General features: G+C 45.5%; 1 long non-coding RNA gene across 1 annotated transcript in view; it reads right to left on the bottom strand.

Annotated features, from left to right (window-relative positions):
• LOC135223622 (uncharacterized) overlaps nt 1-20,903 on the bottom strand; it is a 113,884-nt gene that overhangs the window by 63,380 nt on the left and 29,601 nt on the right. Inside the window, exon 2 of the long non-coding RNA XR_010316545.1 lies at nt 3,504-3,684. This is a non-coding gene — a long non-coding RNA (uncharacterized LOC135223622). The remainder of the gene's footprint in view (nt 1-3,503; nt 3,685-20,903) is intronic.

Below are 20,903 nucleotides of genomic sequence, written 5' to 3'. Positions count from 1 at the left end.
CTTGCCGTTACTGAGCCTGGTGTCCGAGAGGCTACTGGACTCTTAGGTTAATAACTCGCTAAAACAGAGAAAATCTTGGATGGTGCTCTTGGCTCACTGCGCCAGGCTGGCGCTTCAATGCGCCAGGTTGGCGCTTCCTTCTAATTCTTTTTAGGTTATGTGCCAGAACACCTGTGCCTTTATGGTACCCGACATCCTTTCACATGTTAATTCCGTTCTTAGTAGGAAAAAACTTTATATACGTAGTATAGTCCATTCAGGGAAACAAGTTCTGCCACAAAGAGAATGTTTCCCATCCGACTCATCCATCTTCTTCTGAGCAGGTACTCTAATAAGCTATGCTTTCGTAAGCCTGAGAGCATTATATAATATAATGTTCTGCTGCGATAGATCCTTTAATAATGTTACCTACGGTAAACAGCATTGAAAGGTTGTACTATCTCTCTTATTGAAAGCTTCTTAGCAAAGGCATACAATATTTTATTTATGTTAGCTTAACTATCCCCCCTCAATCCGAGGTTAATACCGCGACTGTAGGGAGAGATACGATAGTTATTCCATCCCGCAGGAGAGAGAGATAAACCCGACCGCTCATGACTGACACCTACATGGTACTGCGTTGGTCTCAGGCTCTCAGCGAAAGCAGTCTCCGTTAGCCGTCTGGCCTTACTCTTCGGAGAGTTGCCAGCTACTCCATTTAATAAAGGAATCTTATAAAATTATTATCGAACTTCAGGAAGTTCTTATTAAAGCATATTTAAGCGAAAAATGACTTCGATAAATCTAGAAGCTAAGTAGGTGTTGTCTTAACAATCCCTTTAAGCGTAGTCCTTCCTAGGAAAGTCGTAGAAGGATACTGGTAATTGAGTTGCACAGCAAAGAAGTAACTACGGTATGTGTTTATGATTTGACCGTATCGTATTCTCATACAGCAGATACTCTACTACCTTCTACTATCTTCGTTCTTTTCGTTAATAGAACGATAGAAAGAGTATATATATATCCTTAAGGAAGGAAGTTAATCCAGGAACTCTTTAAATCTTTGTGATTTCCTCATAAATCGCGGAAGAGACAGAATTCTGTTCATCACTAGGGTTTACGGAAGGAAGTAGATATTTCCTATCCGCCATCATACCCAAACGTCGATGAGATTCTTATTAAGAAAAACTCCCAAAGCTCTTGCCTCCTCAAAACGAGGGAAGAGCATGGAGAAGGAGAGAGTCGCATGAGAGAACTGCCTAACACAGGAGTCTTCTGAATAATGAAAAGGGGCTTCTCTTAGTATCAGAATCCTTCTGACAAAAGCAACGGCCGCCAGTGCGACATCTTGCACATTTGCCAGGGGAAAGTTGCTCAAGTTAAAAAACTCAAAGAGGAGTCTCGCGACTGACCTCTCTCTCAAATGAAGATTTTGGAATATTCTGACGCCTGGCGCCTGGATCCTTGCGCCTAGCGCCTGGATAGTTCCACGCGCCTGGAATGTTCCGGACGCTAGAAGGAGCCATCACTCCTGGAACGTTCCGCTTGCGTGGAAGGTCCCGTGCGCCCTGATAGTTCCGAGCGCCTTCTAGTCTTCTTTTACGAGCCTCTTGCCAGTAAACGTTCAATGGAAGCATCCTTCTGATTGCCACTCTACTATAAGGCTCCTCAGTTTAGCCGTCTGTTTTCTCTTTGAAGGCACCTTGCGCCAAGAAAAAAAGTTCTGGAATGCAGCTCGCACTCAGTTGCTGGAACGTGGCTCGCGTTTATCTGTATGAACGAGGCTCGCGCTAGTCTGTTGGAATGCGGCTCGCACTAGTCTGTTGGAACGCGCTCGCTGCTGGCTGTTTGGAACGCAGCTCGCGCTAGCTTGCTGGCTGCTCTCAGCCTCTGCTCAGTGTTCTCTTAGTTTTCAGAGAACGCGCCAGATCGTCCAAACTCCAAACATGTACATTCTTCGTCTTTTCCGATGTAAGATGAAGAAAAAGAAGAAGAGACGCACTTTTTAAAGGATGCCTTTCCAATGGCTATCCCTGGCAGTCTGGGACGTTCTACAGATCCTGCCGAGGGAACGCCCGATCGGTGGGAATTCTCCATAACCTCCGTAAGGCTTTCGACTTTCCTTCTCCTCTGGGCTTCTGAGCTTGGAAGAGGTCTAGGTCCCTGAGAGCGAGACAGAGCCGATCGGACGCACACCCTCTACTATTTAGGACGCCTTTCCAATGGCAAACTTGGCAGTCTGGGACATTCTACAGATCCTGCCGAGGGGACGCCTGATCGGTGGGGATTCTCCATAACCTCCGTAAGGCTTTCGACTTTCCTTCTCCTCTGGGTATGTGAGCTTGGAAGAGGTTTAGGCCTGGGAGCGAAAAAGAGCCGATCAGAACGTACCCTCCACTGCACTGTGAACACTAAAATCACTTCTTACCTTTCAATAGCTCGTATTTTGAGCTACATACCTTTGTCTTCAAATTGCAATATGAATTTGAAGATTCTGTGAAGTAAGAAGGAGATGAGGATACAACACTACTAGTATTGTTTAATGCTCTAACTGCTCGTTAGTACGAGAGCTATAAAAACTTCTAAAGGAAGTGTAACTAATTCTATTCCTGACTTCCTCAAGAAGGAAGTTAGCTCAATCAATTCTAACATTTACTACATGTTATTATGAATAAATATTAAAATTTTCCTTCTTGCAAACTATGTGAGTGTCTACCGAAAAGTTCGGTAGTTACACGTAAACAATTCTTCGAAATTTTCGAAGCCAAAGTTATTAAAACAAATTAATATGCGTATGCCGAACCAAAGATCCAGTACTTCCCTGCAAAAGATAGCCCAGAAGATCGATGGCAATGAAATCCAAAAATCAAGTCAGGAGGAACTGCAAACGTTGTTTACATTCCAGCGACAGAGAAAATATGAATAGAAAACGGGAATGGTTCCTAATCCTGCCACCCAGGGCAGGACGGTAGATCACCTGACCTACCTGCAGCGTGTGCCGCGAATTTGAATTTCTGTCGGGACGACGGATTCTTAGCTATGTATATATCTGACAGGTAAGTTGATTGTATGAAAACTATATTTTCATATCATTTCATGATTAAATGCACCTTGTCTAAGCATTTCTAATGGGTTTTTCTGAGTCTGAACTAAGAAAATATCCAGTTCTTAGCAATTTTATAAGGGTTCTAAAGTATTTGTGGATTCTAGCTATTTGCAAGAGAGGGGTGGTATCTGGAATCCATCCCCCGCCAAATACGGGGGGGGGGGGGGGGGGGGGGGGGGGGGGGGGGGGGGGGGGTGTGTCCACTGTATCATGTAATGACAGATCACTATGCTATTTATTCCTAAACCCATCCAAAATTTCAGCAAGAAATTTGAGTACTGTACATGTACAACTTTAAGATGGAACATAAATGTAAACAGTTTAGCCAAGATGGTAAAAAAAACATATACTAATAAAATATTCAAAAAATGTAAAGCTAAAGAAATGTATATATGATCCATCAGATCAATACACCTACCATCATCATTTTTAAATCTTTCTTTCTTGATTCGAGTTATCTGAGAAACATCAAGATTGGAAAGGAATTCCTGACTCTCAAGAGCAACAAAATCCCTAACCTCTGTTCCACAGAAGTCACATGTCCGTAAGCCACTGTCTTCAGTAAATTTTGTTCCTGCACATTCAGTACACTTCATTTTCTGAAAAATTAATGAAAACATCAAGTTGAAATTTATACAATTTTCATATAATAATGTTACACTAGAAAAACTGACTGAAAAGGTATGCCTAGACCTATAAATCAACAACTACTATATCATTAAAATTCAAATTCTTTAAGCATTTAAAATAAACTGTACTACAACTTATTCTATGCTGGTAGGTTAAATTTAATTTAAAACTGATCATCCAAAACTCAAGGACAACAAAAGCAATTTGTATTTTTCCTAAAATACAAACCTGAAGGCATTTACATATGGGCTATTGCTTGTAAATGTGAGCTGGAGCAGCCGTTTAATTTTTAACAAAGTTATTAACTACCGACGGTAGAGATGGGAGTCCTGCCCACCCAGTCGGTAAAGCATTCACTTTGCCTTTAGGCCCAGGTAGCAGAATAAGGGGTGGCTTGAGATGTGCCATTCATATAAAGACCTTTGGTCTTCACATGTGGAGACTTAATTTATGGTGGGGGGATTCTGTAAATCTCTGAACAGACTGGTAGTTCGACTCACCTAGGCCTCTCTTCCTGTTCATGTAGAGCAGAGGAAGGACTCCCATGCCACTGACCTTTTGAACATACTATGTGATGCTAAGCTGTCAAACTTCTGGGACTTTAATTAATGAGTGTGTTACTGATTCAAAAAGGGCTTGGATGAACCCATACTGTCAGAGACAATAAAAGGCTAATAACACCAACAGCTTTGTTTTATTGTCAGCCCACCTCTCACCTTGCTAGAGAGAGAGAGAGGTAGGACTTGCATCTATTAATCCACAGTATAGATCGTGGACGCTTGCGTTACACTCCTGCCCAGCACGTGACAGCTCAACTGTCCCCTGTGGGAGCTGGGTGAGTAACGCAACTTGTTGAGCAGCCACCGCAGGACCCAAGGAAAAGATCGTCCAAGAACCTATGGGTCCTTAACCTTGTGAGCTCTTGCCTGGTACATACCCGTCCACCTCATTAGACGCAGAGTATCATTGTTTGATCATCTCATGAAGCCAGAAAGAAATGGTGTTCTTCGACACATCTTTCCTGGTCAAGCCAGTACTAACAAAGAGTCATCAACAGTCAGGCCTGTGGTGTCAAGTCCTCTTACATAGTACTGCAGCACCCTAACTGGACATAGCATCTTGTCTGGATCACTACCAACAAGTCCTTTAGAGACTAGAATCTGACGTCAGGGACCAAATTCTGAGTCTTAACCATGAATTCCAGGACAAGTTTGAATGTGACAAGATACCCACCCCTAGTGAGTTTAAGGTCGAAGGAAAGTCCATGAGATTCACCAACTCTTCACCAGTGCCAAGACAAGCAAGAATACAGTCTTGGCGGTCGGATCCCTGTCTGATGACTCTCATAAAGGCTTGAACTGTGTACATGGCAGGCTTTGTAGAACAAGAGTCACATCCCACTCATGGGGCCTGAGTTCCCAAGGAGGGCAAGACTTTTCAAAGCTTCTCATCAGCATAAAGATCTCCCACGAGGAAGAGAGATCAATGCCTTTCTGATGAGAAAACTCATTTGCATGAGATGCTGGATAGTGTCCAGCCATGAAGTGACCAACAACACAGACTGGTGGTACCTCTCGACATGCAGCCGGCATAAGAGGCTGTGTTGGGGAGAATTTCTCAGTGCCTTGGAAAGCAGAGCTAGCAGGTCCAAATACCATGCGGCACGTGCTCACTGGGAGCCACCAGGGTCATCCTGAGATTCAAGATGATCATTACCATATTGATCACCCTGTGAATCAGACAGAACGGAGGGTTTCAGTGATGACAGTAATGCATAAAGTAGTAAAGTAGGAAAACATTTGCTGTTCCTAAATGGAAAGCAGAGGTTCTCACTCAACAAACAAAGCATTCTTTTCCTACAACTGGTTTGTTCACACAAGCTAGAGTTAACCATATCTAAATGCACCAAAAGTTGGCGACAACTTGCCACATCTTGCTACGCATCTGTCTTCTCTGTGATCGAACCTCAAGAAGAGGACTACCCAGAGAACCTGCTCCTAGCTCCACCAGATATCTTGTCCCAAGGGACAGCAACATCGACCATGGCACCTGAGGAAGAGCCATTCCTGGCTTTCACAGGTGGGTCCAAGTTGCCAAAAGCAGCTCGGTCCCTTCGCTTGCTCTCCGCCACTGTCACGGAGAGAAAATTCTGTTACTAACTGGATATATGACCCCGTTTGGAGGTTGGAAACTTGATAATACTTGTGTATCCAACACAGCCCCATTTCCAGAAGCTATGCCCATGGAACCAGAGACAGAAAAATGAACCTGGGTCTAAACTCCTGGCCCTCTCGAGACACTATATCCTGGGTACAGCATGATGAGAAAGCCAACTGCTTCCTCACCAGGGGAAGGATGCAGAGAGAAGCTACCTTCCTATTCTTAGGCCAGCAAGCCTTTGAAGAGGGAGGTAAAGAGGCATCAGACGACGATGACGATGACCCCTTCTGTGAAACTCAATACATAGTCTGAAAAGATGACACAAGGAAAGGAGGGTGCTATGTCGTGGCACTGATCAAGAACAGAGTTCATTTGGCAGAGCTGAACACTCGGCTCGGAAGAGCTGGCTGTAGGAACAAATTAATTATCATGAATAGCTACGTAATAAATTTATGCAATTCATAACCTTATTCTGATGGTACAGTTTAACTAATTACAGTATTTAAATGTTATGTAGCACACTCCTTCTCTTCTTCTTCTTCCCGAACAATTACTAAGTTTACCTGGCCGCAAGAGTAAACACCATCGTCATTTAAGACTGTTGTGAAGAAAGTGTCCCAGTGTCTATGGGTACGAGTCCAGTCAGAATCCATGGGTACGTGTGCAATGTGCAGGGACCTTTTTTTATGGTTGGATTTAATTCATAACATAATTCTAATGAATTTTAGGATGGGAGTCCCTCTTGTAATCCTGTCGTTTGGATACTATAAAGAAAATTACAAAATGAGATGGCCGAAACTTAATCGTAAATTTTCCTTAATTTTTTTTACCAATTGACCTAATTTATTCTCATATAGCATGTAAATCACTTAAATATACATTTTTTGTTCAAAGAATTTTTTTTGTCAGAAAAGAAATAAGTAGAACAAATTCTAATTTTGTGTCTCTCAGAATAAAAGATTAGGATATGAATTTCTTAAGAGAATTAACTTGAATACGTATTATGATCCTTCAAATTTTATCTAGCATAGTGCAGCATGATCTTGGCAGTCATAACACCCTGTTTCCAAGGCATCTGTGCACCGACTCACCACTCTTCTGCCTTTCCCCCATCACAAGTCTGTCACCAATACTAAAGTAATTCTCTCTCTCTCTCTCTCTCTCTCTCTCTCTCTCTCTCTCTCTCTCTCTCTCTCTCTCTCTCTCTCCTCCACTTCTAAAACATACTTTAAAAAGGGATTTTGACGTAAGGAAAAATCTATTTCTGGGGCGATTGGCTCGTGTCGCCAGCGAATATCCTTTAATCTATTATTTCTAGGGTAAATGTACTAACACATACCAGAGATAAATAAAATAAAGAAAAAGGTCAGTATAACTGACTCGCTCACCCCTCCAGGAGGGTGTCGGTATGACACTAGGCGAGTGAGACCACTACCACGAGCCAAATGCCAATAGAAATCTCCCACTACAAAATCCCTCCAAGAGGGGAGCCGACCACAGAGTGCGCAGCTCGTACTTACTACTACTCCATCCCATGCTGCCGACTGCTGCGCCTCTGGTGGCCATCCTGAAGTAGCAGACAATCTTGGGCGAAGGGATGGGTAGGGTGGGATTTCGCTGGCGACACGAGCCAATCGCCCAGATAAGATTTTTCCTTACGTCCAAAAATCCAAAAATTTTCTGGGCTCAGCTCGTGTCGCTGCGCGAAATCGTACCAGAGAAATAGCACAAGATTGTAAACAAAAGTAATAAAATGAAAATAAAAATAAAATAAATCAGAATAGGTCTCAATAAAAGATAAAACATATATATGAATAGACATAATTGCTAAAAGATACATATACACAGGGGTATAAAAATAGAAATATGCTTATATTACCCTAAAATCTAATCATGTTTGTTAACATAAGGTAATTTACATATATACAGGTAAAATTATTTACATGTATCAATAGTATCTGTGTAACAGCATGTATCAAAAGTATAATAGCAATTAATAAAAACAATCAACAATAATATATAAAGGATAATGTTATTGACTTAATATACAAAACCCGTAATCATTATAAAATGATGTATCCCCTAGCATAAAAATAAGGGGAAAAACATCCATGAGATCAATGTTTATAATCCATTTGTGAGTGTCCCTAACCAGACAATAAGGTCACCCACTACACTATCACAAAAGCAGCTAAGGACACAAGGTGAATGCAAAAATGAACAAGGTAGGAATAGACGAACTTTTGGTGAGGCAGGTAGAAAGGAGGACTGAATCTTATTCTACTAAAAATTAGCTAGAGTCAGGAAAACTATGTTCACCCGCTGCTACTGCTGGGGAATTTCAGAGCTTCCAAGGACTTAAGGTAGTGACGTTTGAACACTGTCGGTGATTTCCATCCAGTATACTTTTTCAACTCATCGAAGTTCATATGTTGGAAATAATTAATTGAGGTGGCTACTGCTCTGACATCATGTGCTTTCGGAAAGAGTCAGGATTGGCTTGCTTAATAAAGTACAGGATTTGTTGCCTGATGCCTTTAATGGATAAAGTTCCACCTTTTTCCCTCCTAAAGAGGGGACCCGATGAAGATGAGGAGGTCCTAGACAGAAAGGCTCGTAAGGTTGTAACTGGGCAAAGAGATACATCTGTGGAAGGGGTAGTACCCTTCCGAGGTTCCCACCTCATCAAAGGATCTTCATTCTTTGCTAAAAAGCTACGTTCCGGAGAAAGTAGGACTTCTCCTGTGGGAAGGAACTGAATATGATCCGGGTCTCTGGATAGAGCCGACAGTTCTGAAATTCTTGCTCCTGAAGCTAAGCTTAATAAGAATAGGGTTTTTCTTAGAGCATTATAAACGAGCATGTGTCATTATCGGTTTCGGAAGCCAGTTTTATTTAGAACATCATTTAAGAACCATGAAACTGACGTAGGCCTTACAGAAGGCCTAAGCCTAGCACATGCCTTAGGAATAGACGAGAAGTAGGAATCCGTCAAGTCTATGTTAAATCCAAATTGAAATATCTTTTTCAAAGCTGACTTGTTTGTCGTAATCGTGCTAGCTGCTAAAAAACCTTTTTCAATAAGGATCTGAAAAAGGATATAGCGAATTAACTGTCATGATTCTAATATCCGATTCTCTCAGGAAGGTTGCTAACTTTTTGACAGCAGCATCATACTGCCTCAAAGTCGAATCCCTTTTATCGGATTCCAAGAATAGAATATTCTGAGGGTCAATATTCGCATCTCTTTTTGCCGCAAACTTCATGAAATCCATAAAGTTAGGGTTTTGAGAATCCCTGAGGAAGCGAAAACACAGTCTTCATTTGTACTGACTGGGAGAGCTTGGGACTGGGGGATCTGAAGAGGACGAAGGCCCAGCTCCAAAATTAGAGGATACCAGTTGCTCTTCGGACCAGTCTGGGGCTACTAGAGCCACTTGACCCTTGAATGTCCTGAGTTTGTTCAATACTTTCATGAGGAGATTCACTGGAGGGAAGACATAAATCTTCTCCCAGTTGTTCCAGTCTAGAGCCAGGGCGTCCGTGGCATAGGCCAGAGGGTCCAGGTTGGGGTACATAACACGGTAGTTTGTGGTTCGCTTGGGATGCGAAGAGATCCACCTGTAGCCCTGGGATCTTTTGAAGGATCCATTGGAACGAACTGTTGTCCAGTGACCATTCCGACTCTAGGGGCACTGATCGGGATTAGGGCGTCTGCTATGACGTTTCTTACTCCAGCTATGTGAGTGGAGGAAAGATGCCAACTGAACTTGTCTGCCAGGGAGAAGATGGCTATCATGACGTGATTTAGATGACGTGACTTGGAGCCCTCCTCTGTTTATACAATGTACTACCACTGCGCTGTCCAGGACTAGCTTTATGTGGGAGTACTTGGGTGGGCGTAACCTTTTTAGAGTCAAGAACACTGCCATTGCCTCCAGTACGTTTATATGGAACTGACGGAACTGAGGTGACCAATTGTCCCTTGAACCTTTTTGACCTGGGAATACCCTCCCCAGCCGCTTAAGGACGCGTCTGTGTGGATGGTGATCCCTGGTGGAGGGAACTGAAGGGGTACTGACATTGATAAATTCTTGACTCTCGCCCACGGACGAAGTCGATTCGTTAGAATCAGAGGCACTGAGGATAGTTTGTCCCTGGACCTGACGTTTGCTCGCGAGCGCCAGATTCTGGTTAGATCTTTCAGTTTGGCTTTTGCATTAAGACGTTTGTCACTGATGCAAACTGGAGAGAACCCAGGATCCTTTCCTGGCTCTCCTTGACGCTAGTTTGTGACTTAGAAATTGCTTGACTGACTTTGCTATTTCTTTCCTTTTGGTTGATGGAATCGACAGAGTGTGGGAGGATAGATTCCATTGAATGCCCAGCCACTGAAAGTTTGACTCTGAGTGAGTCTGATTTGGTCCTGTTTATCTTGAAGCCTAGATATTCCAGGAACTGAATCACTTTCAGGAGTAGCTCTGTTGCATTCCTCGACTGTTGGGGCCCAGATCAACCAATCGTCGAGATACGCTACTACCATAATCCCTTGCGATCTGAGTTGTTGCACTACCACTTCCGCTAGCTTCGTGAACACTCTCGGTGCCACGTTGAGTCCGAATGGAACTACCTTGAAGGAGAATGTCTGGTCTCCTATCTTGAAACCCAGATATGGACGGAAGTGTCTTGCAATAGGGATATGATAGTAGGCGTCTGTAAGATCGATAGAGGTGGTGACGGCCCCCACGGGGAAGTAAGGTCCGCACCTGAGAGATCGTGAGCATCTTGAACTTGTCGCAGCGGATGGTTAAGTTTAAAGCGGGACAGTCTAAGATTACCCTTCTTTTTTGTGAGCCTTTCTTTGGCACGCGAACAAGCGACCTTGAAATTTTAACCTCTTGACTCTCGCTATAGCTCCTTTCTGAAGGAGGTCCTCCGCGTACTCTGTCAATTCTTTGGAAGGAAGTTGACGGAAAGGTCTGGCTGGAGGTGGGTTCGTCAACCAGCTCCAACCCAGCCCTTTTGACACTATGCTCTGAGCCCATTGGCTGAAGTTCCACCGGTCGGCGAAGTGAAACAGCCTCCCTCCTACCTGAATTCTTCATTGGTTCTGGTAACCGCCTCGTCCTCCTCTGAAGTGCTTTCCCCTATTAAAGGGGCCTCCCGATCCTCTCCCACGAAAGGACCTCTTACCTCTGCCTCCCTTACCCGAGCGGTCATACTTCTGAGAAGCTTGACTCTCGAAGGCTTGATTGTAAGCTGGAGAAGATGGCGTAAGAGGTGGAGGGCTGAGGCTGAGGGGGCGATATCACATAAATTGGCTGTGATTGACCTTTAGAAGTGGAGGGTTTTTTGGGCTGTCTGCACTAACGGTACTGCTGGAACTTGTTGAGGAAAGCGTGGTTGCTTCTTCTGGTAAGGTTGGAAACGCCTGGGTGGGTTTCTTTTGTCCATTACCTTTAGGAGTCAGGTCTTGCCTCCTCTTAGCCGTAAGGCCCCAACGATCCTTAAGGCTCTGGTTTAACCTCGTAGCCTCTTGACTGGACCTCCTTAACCATAGATTTCTGGGAAGAGATCTGCTCCCCAGATGCTAGCCGAGAGTAACCTATTCGGTTCATGCCGGATGGTGCCTCTTGTAGGACATGCTTCCTACAATTCGTCCGAGCAGTGGCAAACTTCAAACATCTGACTGTACCGTTTAGTAGTCCGGGCTTTGGTCATGAGCTTAAAAATCGGTTCTGATCCATAAGCCATGGTACTACCTCAGACATAGCAATAGAATTGATGGATCTGGCTAGTCGCGATTTTGCGTCAAATTCATCCGAATAAGGCTATCTGGAGCCTGGTAGCTTTTTCACCAAACTGCTCCATAGCACAGTCCGTTTGAGTTTGCAGCTGAGAATGTGTTCGGCAGTCTTCCCCACAATTCTCCAACTGAGGGGAGCAACGGAGATGTGGGATCTGCTTCCTTCAACTGCGGGGTAATTTTGGTTCCCCCTTCTGGCCGCTGGGATGGTCGCCTCGCGATCTTGGTTAGGAACTGGAAGCGGGGTACTCTCATCCATTGTGAAAATGGTAAAGGGAGGGACTCTTAAACGGTTGTATCTTGGTGTTAGAAACATCCATGTCCCTCTAAACACCTGAGCCATTCTCTCTGAGCCTGGTCTCGTGAGTAGAGGACTGTCTCCTTAGTACCTTATCCCGCCCGCACATAGCCGAAGGGCGTGAGCCTTGCGTAGCCTATGAACGGAGGCTGAGATCTTCCGGGAAGAACTCGAAGTCCTCTATTCTTCGAGTCCCAAATTCCGGTATAGAGATGAGACCGTCCTGGAAGGGGGCGTATGACGCTACTCTCCACGGATTGTTCATAGAGAACTGAGGTAGTGAGTCATACGGAGGAAGTTGAGATCCACTTGTGTGGACAGTGGAGGAGAGGCTAGAGGAGCTTCTCTCAGCCCGGCATAATGGAGTCCTGGGAAGTAATCCTATCCGACAGACGAGACGATCATTTGCTCCATGCTACTCTTAAGGACCCCAACCAGGTCACCCACCTGTTTGCAACAGGCCAGCATTGGAGTCCAAAGCCGGAGCTGCTGCGGAGGTGGAGGGGGGAGGCTCTGAATCGGAACCAACGGTAGCGGTAACTGGTGACTCTGCCGGAGTGCGAGATCTCTCTCTGGAGGATTTACTCCTCGAGGACTTAGAGCCGGAGCTAGAAGCTTTAGACCTGGTTGCTCCGGGATTCCCAGCCGGAGACTTACGGGAGGAGGATGAAGCCGAAGTCGTCTTCTTAGACGACGACGACGTCTTAGTCAAGGTCATCACTTTAGTCTGACCTTATCTAACCGAAGCCGCCAGGAGGAGAATATATTTCGTCACCCGTAAGCCTTGGAAGGATGGAGAGGTTGCAGGGGTAGAAGAAACAGTTACGCCCAAGGGGGTGACCCTTGGGTGTCCACCGTACCTACCTCGACCAACAGGTCGTCTATACCTACCATAGGTTCAACATTATATCTAGGGTCGCGACATCCGTAGAGATATCCTGGTCTTGATCAGTTAATGAGGTAGCCAGCTGTTGTTGGATGAAGGCGATAGTCGGGTCCGCCTCTACCGGGTCGACGTATCCTGTCGCCTTGCCTCCGGGGAAGATTAATAATGCCAACCGCTTCTCAGGATGTAGGGCTGGTCCCTTGGCGGCGTTTTTCCAAACACCGCCGACCCAGGCCCGCAGGGTAGCCAGTGCGGTATCCCTTTTTTTTTACTGCCGGAGCCTGGAAGAGCGGGCGTAGTTTAGATTTAAGAATCCACTTAAAACTAAAACTTAAAGTATAACTTAAATTAAATGCCTTAAGTTAAAGTAAATGATGAAAACTTAAGCGCTAAAATAGAAGCGGAGCAGCTACTGGAGGATGGAAAACAAAAAACTACCCCTTCCAAAAGCTGGCTCACCAGATCGTAACATATGGTACACGTCTCATGGTACCAGACCTGGATGTCCCCGAGTGAGTCGCGCATGGAGCATGGGACCGGCAAACTTCGTGTCCACAAGGGTCCTGAAGTGTGGCGGAACATCCGGATGCTCACAGTTGGTGGCCTGTAAGTGGGGAAGACACATGAGTATCTTAAAAAACATCACTTACAGTCTAAAGGACAGAAGAACTCCGATGCATGCCGGAGCTCGGAAAAAAACAAATTTGGGCCATAACCCCCTCCCTGCATTGGCCTGAATAGGCTATAATCCCGGGAGAGAATCCGGTAAAATAAAAAATGTAAGGGAGGGGGGATGGTTTTTAAGGCGTACTTAAGATAAATACTTATAGATAACTTAAACCTAACACCAAGCAAACCGGACTAAGTCCAGTGCGTAGCGGAGTGTAGTAACTCAGGCAAACGGTAAGGTTAGCAGAGAACCACTGTATGCTCCGGTCCACCCTACTGGGTGGACTAACAACTTTCCGCTGGATACCAGGACTCCGATCAGGAAGGAGCCCTAGTAAGGTGGGAAAGGGCGAGAAGACATACAGGCTCAAGCTAGCCCGGAGGAGGGGCGACAAGGTAGCGCGAGGGTGGGCAGGCCAGTACCCCCCACTCCGTTACCAGCGCCGGACCGAGAAGCCGGAGAGGTCGGAGAACCATCGGGGTCTGTCCCGGACTCCCTAGCCCCCTCCGCCTGAGGGGAGAGAGGGAGGCAGGCTCGGGTTGTATTGGGAGCGAGCATGGGGCACCAAGACCGACCCCCCCGTCCCGACTCTATGGAAGAGAGGGGGTGGGAGGGGGGGGAAGAGATGACTGGACAGCGGTCTGGCTGACCTTGATCACGAAGTGACCACGAGGCGGTAAGACCAAATACGACAACTAAGCCTAGGACAACCACTGATCAGAGAAATGCTATCGGGAAGCATACTGAACTGAAAAGCGGTAGCAAATAAGCCCACTGGGCCAAACCAACTGATCAGAGAGAGCTATAGGGAAGCAACCGAACTGATGAGCGGTAGTATAGGCCCAAAGAGCCAGGACCTAGGCTAAGCCAGACGCCTAACTAACCTAACAATAATAAAATACACAGTATAAATAAAATGAAAGAAAGAAAACAATATAGTAGGAGAAAAAATCCAGGAGTGTACGACTAACCCGAAGGCAAGTCTACCACTCAAAGCTAGTCAGAGGCCGATACTAAGAACCTGGACTAGGGTCTGGATAGAAGAAGCCTACGTAAGGTAAAATACATGCATGCATGACAAACCTGAGTAGACCGTACCCTAAGTAAAGCGGATAATCATATAGAGCGAAGATAAATAAGGGGATGTTCTAGGTATGGGAGACCAAGAACGAACCCATCACGGGAGGCAGAACCATGCTGCCATGCTTCCGACCCCGAGACCGTATTTATACCTAAAAAAAAACGGCAAATACTGTCTCAGGCCGGAAAAACCCAACTAACCGTAAATACTGAGTACTTAACTTAGCTGCTGCGATAGCTGCACGCTCCATAATAGAAAATCCAATGAAAGGGCACAAAAAACACAGAGAGGAAAAATATCACAACCGACTCGTGTGCGCTAACTTGAAAGGATGGCCACCAGAGGCGCAGCAGTCGGCAGCATGGGATGGAGTAGTAGTAGTACGAGCTGCGCACTCTGTGGGTCGGCTCCCCTCTTGGAGGGATTTTGTAGTGGGAGATTTCTATTGGCATTGGCTCGTGGTAGTGGTCTCACTCGCCTAGTGTTCATACCGACACCCTCCTGGAGGGTGAGCGAGTCAGTTATACTGACCTTTTTCTTTATTTTATTATTCTCTGGTATGTGTTAGTACATTTACCCTAGAAATAATAGATTAAGGATATTTCGCGCAGCGACACGAGCTGAGCCCAGAAATATATATTACCACTCAATCTCCCAAGAAAATATAAGGAAATTAAGTAGGATACTCTGTTTTTTTCCATCTGTCCATCCGCCTGTGGCGTTTTCGCATGGTAACACTACGTCCCAGGCTTTAAATAGTTACGCTGTGTAAGTTTAAGGTAAATAAAAGGATATCGGTTGGACATTTCCAACTGAAAAGTGTTTTAATAATTTACTGTATGTGAATTACACCGTTAATATGCGAAATTGGATATTATTATAATGTTGAATGTAACTATCTTAAGCCCGGGACGCAGTGTTTTACCATACGCAAACACCACAGGCAGGTGGACAGATGGAAAAAAACCGAGTATAGTTATAAATAGGCCTAAGCTTTCACGTAAGCAGATTTTGCTCTCTCTCTCCCCACTTTTGAAACACATTTGAAAAAATATTGTCACTCAATCTCTCAAAGTAAATATGTTATTGTTATTATACAATTAAGTTTGTTCATACTTACCTGGCAGATATATATACTATAGCTGTATTTTCTGAAGTCCGACAGAATTTCAAAAACTCGCGGCACACGCAGTGGGCGGCCAGGTGGTAGTACCCATTCCCGCCGCTGGGAGGCGGATTTCAGGAACCATTCCCATTTTCTATTCATATTTTATTAATGCCCCTGTCTCCTGAGGGGAGGAGGGCGGGCAATTTAAATTATTATATCTGCCAGGTAAGTATGAAACAAACTTAATTGTATAATAACAATAACATTTTGTTCATGCCACTTACCTGACAGATATATATATAGCTGAATCCCACCTTCGGATGGTGGAAGAGACAGAATAGGATTTTTTAGGAAACTTAAAATTAAGTAGATGATATACATCTTGGTTCCTCACTGTTAGCAAAGTAGACTCTGTGATTACTGTCACTTAAGGCTGCTTTTGCTTAAATCAGAGTTGCCAGCCAGGTGGAGACCTGTAGTGCTGGTGCGCTCTGGATTATCTGTCAACAGGGTACGAGACGCTCAACGTGACAAGACCATCGAGCCATACATATGAGGGCAACGAAGCAACTGACCACCACCTGACCAACTATCCAAAAAACCCCTTAAAACCTAACTACTGAAAAGGATGGGAGATCTTCACATAAGACTCACCACAACCTAAAAACACAACAATAAAACTAACCTAAACCTAACTAAGGGATAGGGAAAGAGCTACTTCCGGACCCCAAGACTGTTGTCCGCAGAAACGTATGGCCCCCAGTGAATTACAGTCGTCATAAATCGTTCTCACATCCCTTAGGTATGTGAGGCGAAGACGGAGTTACTCCTCCAAAAGGTGCAATCAAGAATGTCCTTGATTGACATATTCTTTTGGAAGGCAAGAGAGGTAGCAACCGCTCTAACTTGGCGTGAGCTTTCACTCGTAAGAGGCTCAAATCAGTCTTCTGGAAAGATGAATGAGCCTCTTAAATGAACGTCCCTTCAGAAAGAAAGCAACAGCATTCTTAGATAAAAGGTAACTCTGGTCTCTTCACAGAGCACCAGAGATTACCTGAGGGACCTCTTACCTCATTTCTTTTGTTCTATGTACATAGAACTTGAGAGCCCTGACAGGGCACAGGGGCTCTCTCTGGTTCTTGGACCCCACCAGACTTGACATACCATTGATCTCGAAAGTTTTCGGCCAAGGATTCGAAGGATTTTCATTCTTCGCCAAGAAAGTTGGGTTCAAAGAGCAGACAGCATTGGTCTCCTTTGAATCCCACTAAATTACTAAAAGCTTGTATTTCACTAACTCTCTTAGCCGTCGCCAGAGAAGTTAGGAAAAGAGCCTTCCTTGTCAAGTTTCGAAGAGACGCTGCCTGAAGAGGTTCGAAAGGACTTGACATTAAGAACTTAAGAACCACGTCAAGGTTCCATGAAGGAGGTCTCGTTTGAGGAATCTTCGAAGTTTCGAAAGATTTTAAAAGATCATGAATGTCTTTGTTGTCAGAAAGGTCAAGGCTCTGTGCCTAAAAACCGCTGACAACATGCTCTTATATCCCTTGATGGTAGGGACCGCTAATTTCTGCACATTCCTGAGAAAGAGCAGAAAATCAGCTATCTGGTTCACAGAGGTCGAGGAAGAGGAAACTCCCTCCTTTTTATTTTACACCATGCCCTGAAGGAAGCCCACTTCGATTGGTAAACAGCTCTTGTAGAAGCACGTCTTGCATTTGCGATTGCTCTCGCAGCTGCTTTCGAAAAACCTCTCGCTCGGCCAACTTTTCGATAGTCTGAACGCAGTCAGACTCAGAGCGGAGAGGTTTTGGTTGAAACCTTTCGAAGTGAGGCTGTTTGAGTAGATCTTTCCTCCAGGGCAATGTCCTTGGAAAGTCTACAAGGAAAGACATGACCTCTGTGAACCATTCTCTCGCTGGCCACATCGGAGCGATCAGGGTCAACCTCGTCCCTTCTGAGGCCGCAAACTTCCTCATGACTTCCCCAAAATCTTGAATGGTGGGAAGGCGTACAGATCTAGACCCGTCCAATTCCAAAGCAACGCGTCCACAGCGATCGCTTCTGGATCCAGGACCGGGGAGCAATAAAGAGGAAGTCTCTTGGTCCTTGACGTCGCGAATAAGTCAACCAGAGGACGTCCCCACAACCCCTCCAAAGGTCTCGACACACGTCTTTGTTTAAGGTCCATTCCGTCGGAGGGATTTGTTCCCGACGACTGAGAAGATCGGCCCTGACGTTTTGCACTCCTGCAATGAACCTCGTCAGGATAGTCACCTTTCTTCTCTTCGCCCACAGCAGAATCTCCCTCGCCAGGAAAAACAAAGTTCTGGAGTGTGTTCCTCCCTGATTCTTCAAATAAGCGAGTGCTGTGGTATTGTCGGAGTTTACCTGAACAATCTTTTGTTCTTCAAACTCCTTTTTCGAAGAACTGCAGAGACAGAAAGATTGCTGCAAAGCTCTTTGACATTTATGTGCCAGGCTACCTGTTCCCCTCCCCAGGAGCCTGACACTTCCTTCCCTCCTAGTGTTGCTCCCCAGCCCGTGATGGAAGCGTCGGAGAACACACTAGGTCGGGGCTCAGAAGACTTAGGGACACGCCCTCCTGTAGTTTCTGTGGGTCGAACCACCATCTTAGATGGTTCTTTATTGGAAGAGATATTCTCAATATGGCATTGAGATCGTCCTTGGCCTTCCACTCGTCCGCAAGAAAAAACTGGAGAGGCCTGAGGTGCAGTCTTCCCAAGGAAACAAACCTTTCTAGCGAGGAAATGGTTCCCAGCAGACTCATCCATTCCCTCGCCGAGCAAGTCTCTTTCCCTAAGAAGCCGAGATCTTTTCTATCCTAGCCGCTGACGTTCCTGGGACGGAAACGCTCGAAAAGCCACTGAATCCATCTTGAATCCCCATATACCCACGATGGACTGTGTCGGGGTCAGATGCGACTTTTCGAGTTGGACAAGAAGTCCAGGGACTTTGCTAGGGCTAAAGTGAACTGCAAGTCCTTCAGACACTTTTCTCGACGACGCTCTGATCAGCAGTCGTCGAGGTACAGGGAACTCTTATCCCCGAAGAGTGTAGCCACCTCGCCACATTCTTCATGACTACGGTGAACACCATAGGAGCCGTGGTCAGGCCGAAACACATAGCTCTGAACTGCCACACTTTTTTGTCTAAGACAAACCCTTAGATACTTTCTTGAAAGAGGGTGGATCGGGATGTGAAAGTTACGCGTCCTGCAAGTCTAAGGACACCATCAGTCCCCGGTCTGGTCAAGGTCCCAGAACAGAATGAGGCGTCTCCATCGTGAATTTGGTCTTTTCCACGAAAAGATTGAGCCTGCTTACATCTAGAAACTGGACGCCAACCTGACGACTGCTTCGGTACTAGGAAAATCCTGTTGTAAAAACCTGGATAGGGGACCCAGGTCCGCGACTTGTTCCACCGATCTTTCTCGATCATTTGTTGAAGAAGATCGAATAACACTTGCTTCTTCTCTCCCTGATAGGATGGAGAAAAGGTCTCTGGGAGTCGTAGAAAGAGGAGGAAGATCTAAAAAGGGGATCTTGTACCCCTGCTCCACGATCTTGAGGGACCAAGAGTCCGTGTCTCTCTCTCTCCACGCTCCCGCCAAAAAACTTAAAAAAACTTTTCAGTCTGGCTCCGACTGGTGTCTGAAGGACATGCTTCTCACTTGGAAGGCTTTGATTTAAAGGAAGCTCTTCCTCGTGAAAAACCTCTCCCTCGAGGAGCTGCTCTCGAGGGGGGAGCCCCACGAAAGGGCTTAACCTTCTTCGGCGGTCGCAACAAAAGCTGAAGAAGTTGAAGGTACTGCCGAACGTCTTGAAGACTGGGCTAAGAGGTCCTGCGTTGCTTCTCTTGCAAAAACTGCTTGTCAGGTCCTTTACCAAAGGTCTGGGGGAAGAGATGGTTCGAAAGAGGAGAAAAAAGCCAAAATCCGCTTTCTGAGCTGGAGTAACTGAACGACGGCCGTGAAATTGCACAGCAAAGCTCTCTTCTTCAATAAGGCCGTTCCAAAATGAGAGACGATCTCCTCCGAACCATCCCTGACGGCTTTGCCATGCATGCTAACACGCTGGACAGCTCCCCCAGACTGAGAGATTCTGGGCTTCTCGATGCAGATCCAGAACTCCCAAGCACCAGTCAAGGAAGTTGAAAACTTCAAGAGTCCGGAGCAGACCCTTCAAATGATGGTCCGTGCTCCGTAGAGGTCCAGGTCACTTTAGCAGTGGAGGATAAAAGAGACCTCCTCTGAGAATCCACCAAGCTGGAGAAATCTCCTTGTGCTGAAGAAGGGATTCGAACCCCCACTTCTTCTTTGGTCTTATACCAAATATGATATTGTTATGATACAATAAAGTTTGTTCATACTTACCTGGCAGATATATATATAGCTGTATTCTCCGAAGTCCGACAGAATTTCAAAACTCCCGGCACACGCAGTGGTCGGCGGCCAGGTGGTAGTACCCATTCCGCGCTGGGAGGCGGGCGTCAGGAACCATTCCCATTTTCTGTCAGATATTTCTAGTGCCACTGTCTCCTGAGGGGAGGTGGGTGGGCACTTTGATTATATATATCTGCCAGGTAAGTATGAACAAACTTTATTGTATCATAACAATATCATTTTGTTCATTGAACCGCTTACCTGCCAAGATCTATATATAGCTGAATCCCACCTTTGGAGGAAGGGGGAGACAGACTCTGATTTTGGGAAACACTTCCCCATTTACATGATTGATATCTTGGTTCCTTACCTGTTAGCATAGCTGACTTCGTGAGTACCGTCACCCAAGTCTGCTTCTGCTTTACTAGAGACTCCAGCAAGGTAGTGAGTGACCTGCGATGCTGTTGAGTTCTAGAGGATCTGGTCAACGGGGGCGTGACCACAAAACAACTAGATCCTACATTATAGACCTCCAATTTTTTGGGTAATGCATTCCTAGAGGTGCCAGCAAGGACGTGACCTGTGTAGCTGGTGCGCTCTAATGAACTGTCACGGGGAGCGTGACCACAATGTGACAGATCATATGGTGTTGATTAGACACCGAATGCTGTTAATGCTTCACTGGAGGTGCCGCAAGGACGTGACCTATATAGCTGGTGCGCTCCAGATGATTTGTCAACGGGTGCATGACCACAATGTGACAAAAACATTTTA

Source organism: Macrobrachium nipponense, chromosome 10, assembly GCF_015104395.2.
Source record: "Macrobrachium nipponense isolate FS-2020 chromosome 10, ASM1510439v2, whole genome shotgun sequence".
Lineage (NCBI taxonomy): Eukaryota > Metazoa > Arthropoda > Malacostraca > Decapoda > Palaemonidae > Macrobrachium > Macrobrachium nipponense.
Note: the sequence above shows the minus strand (reverse complement) of the source record. Positions and strands in the feature narration are given on the sequence as shown.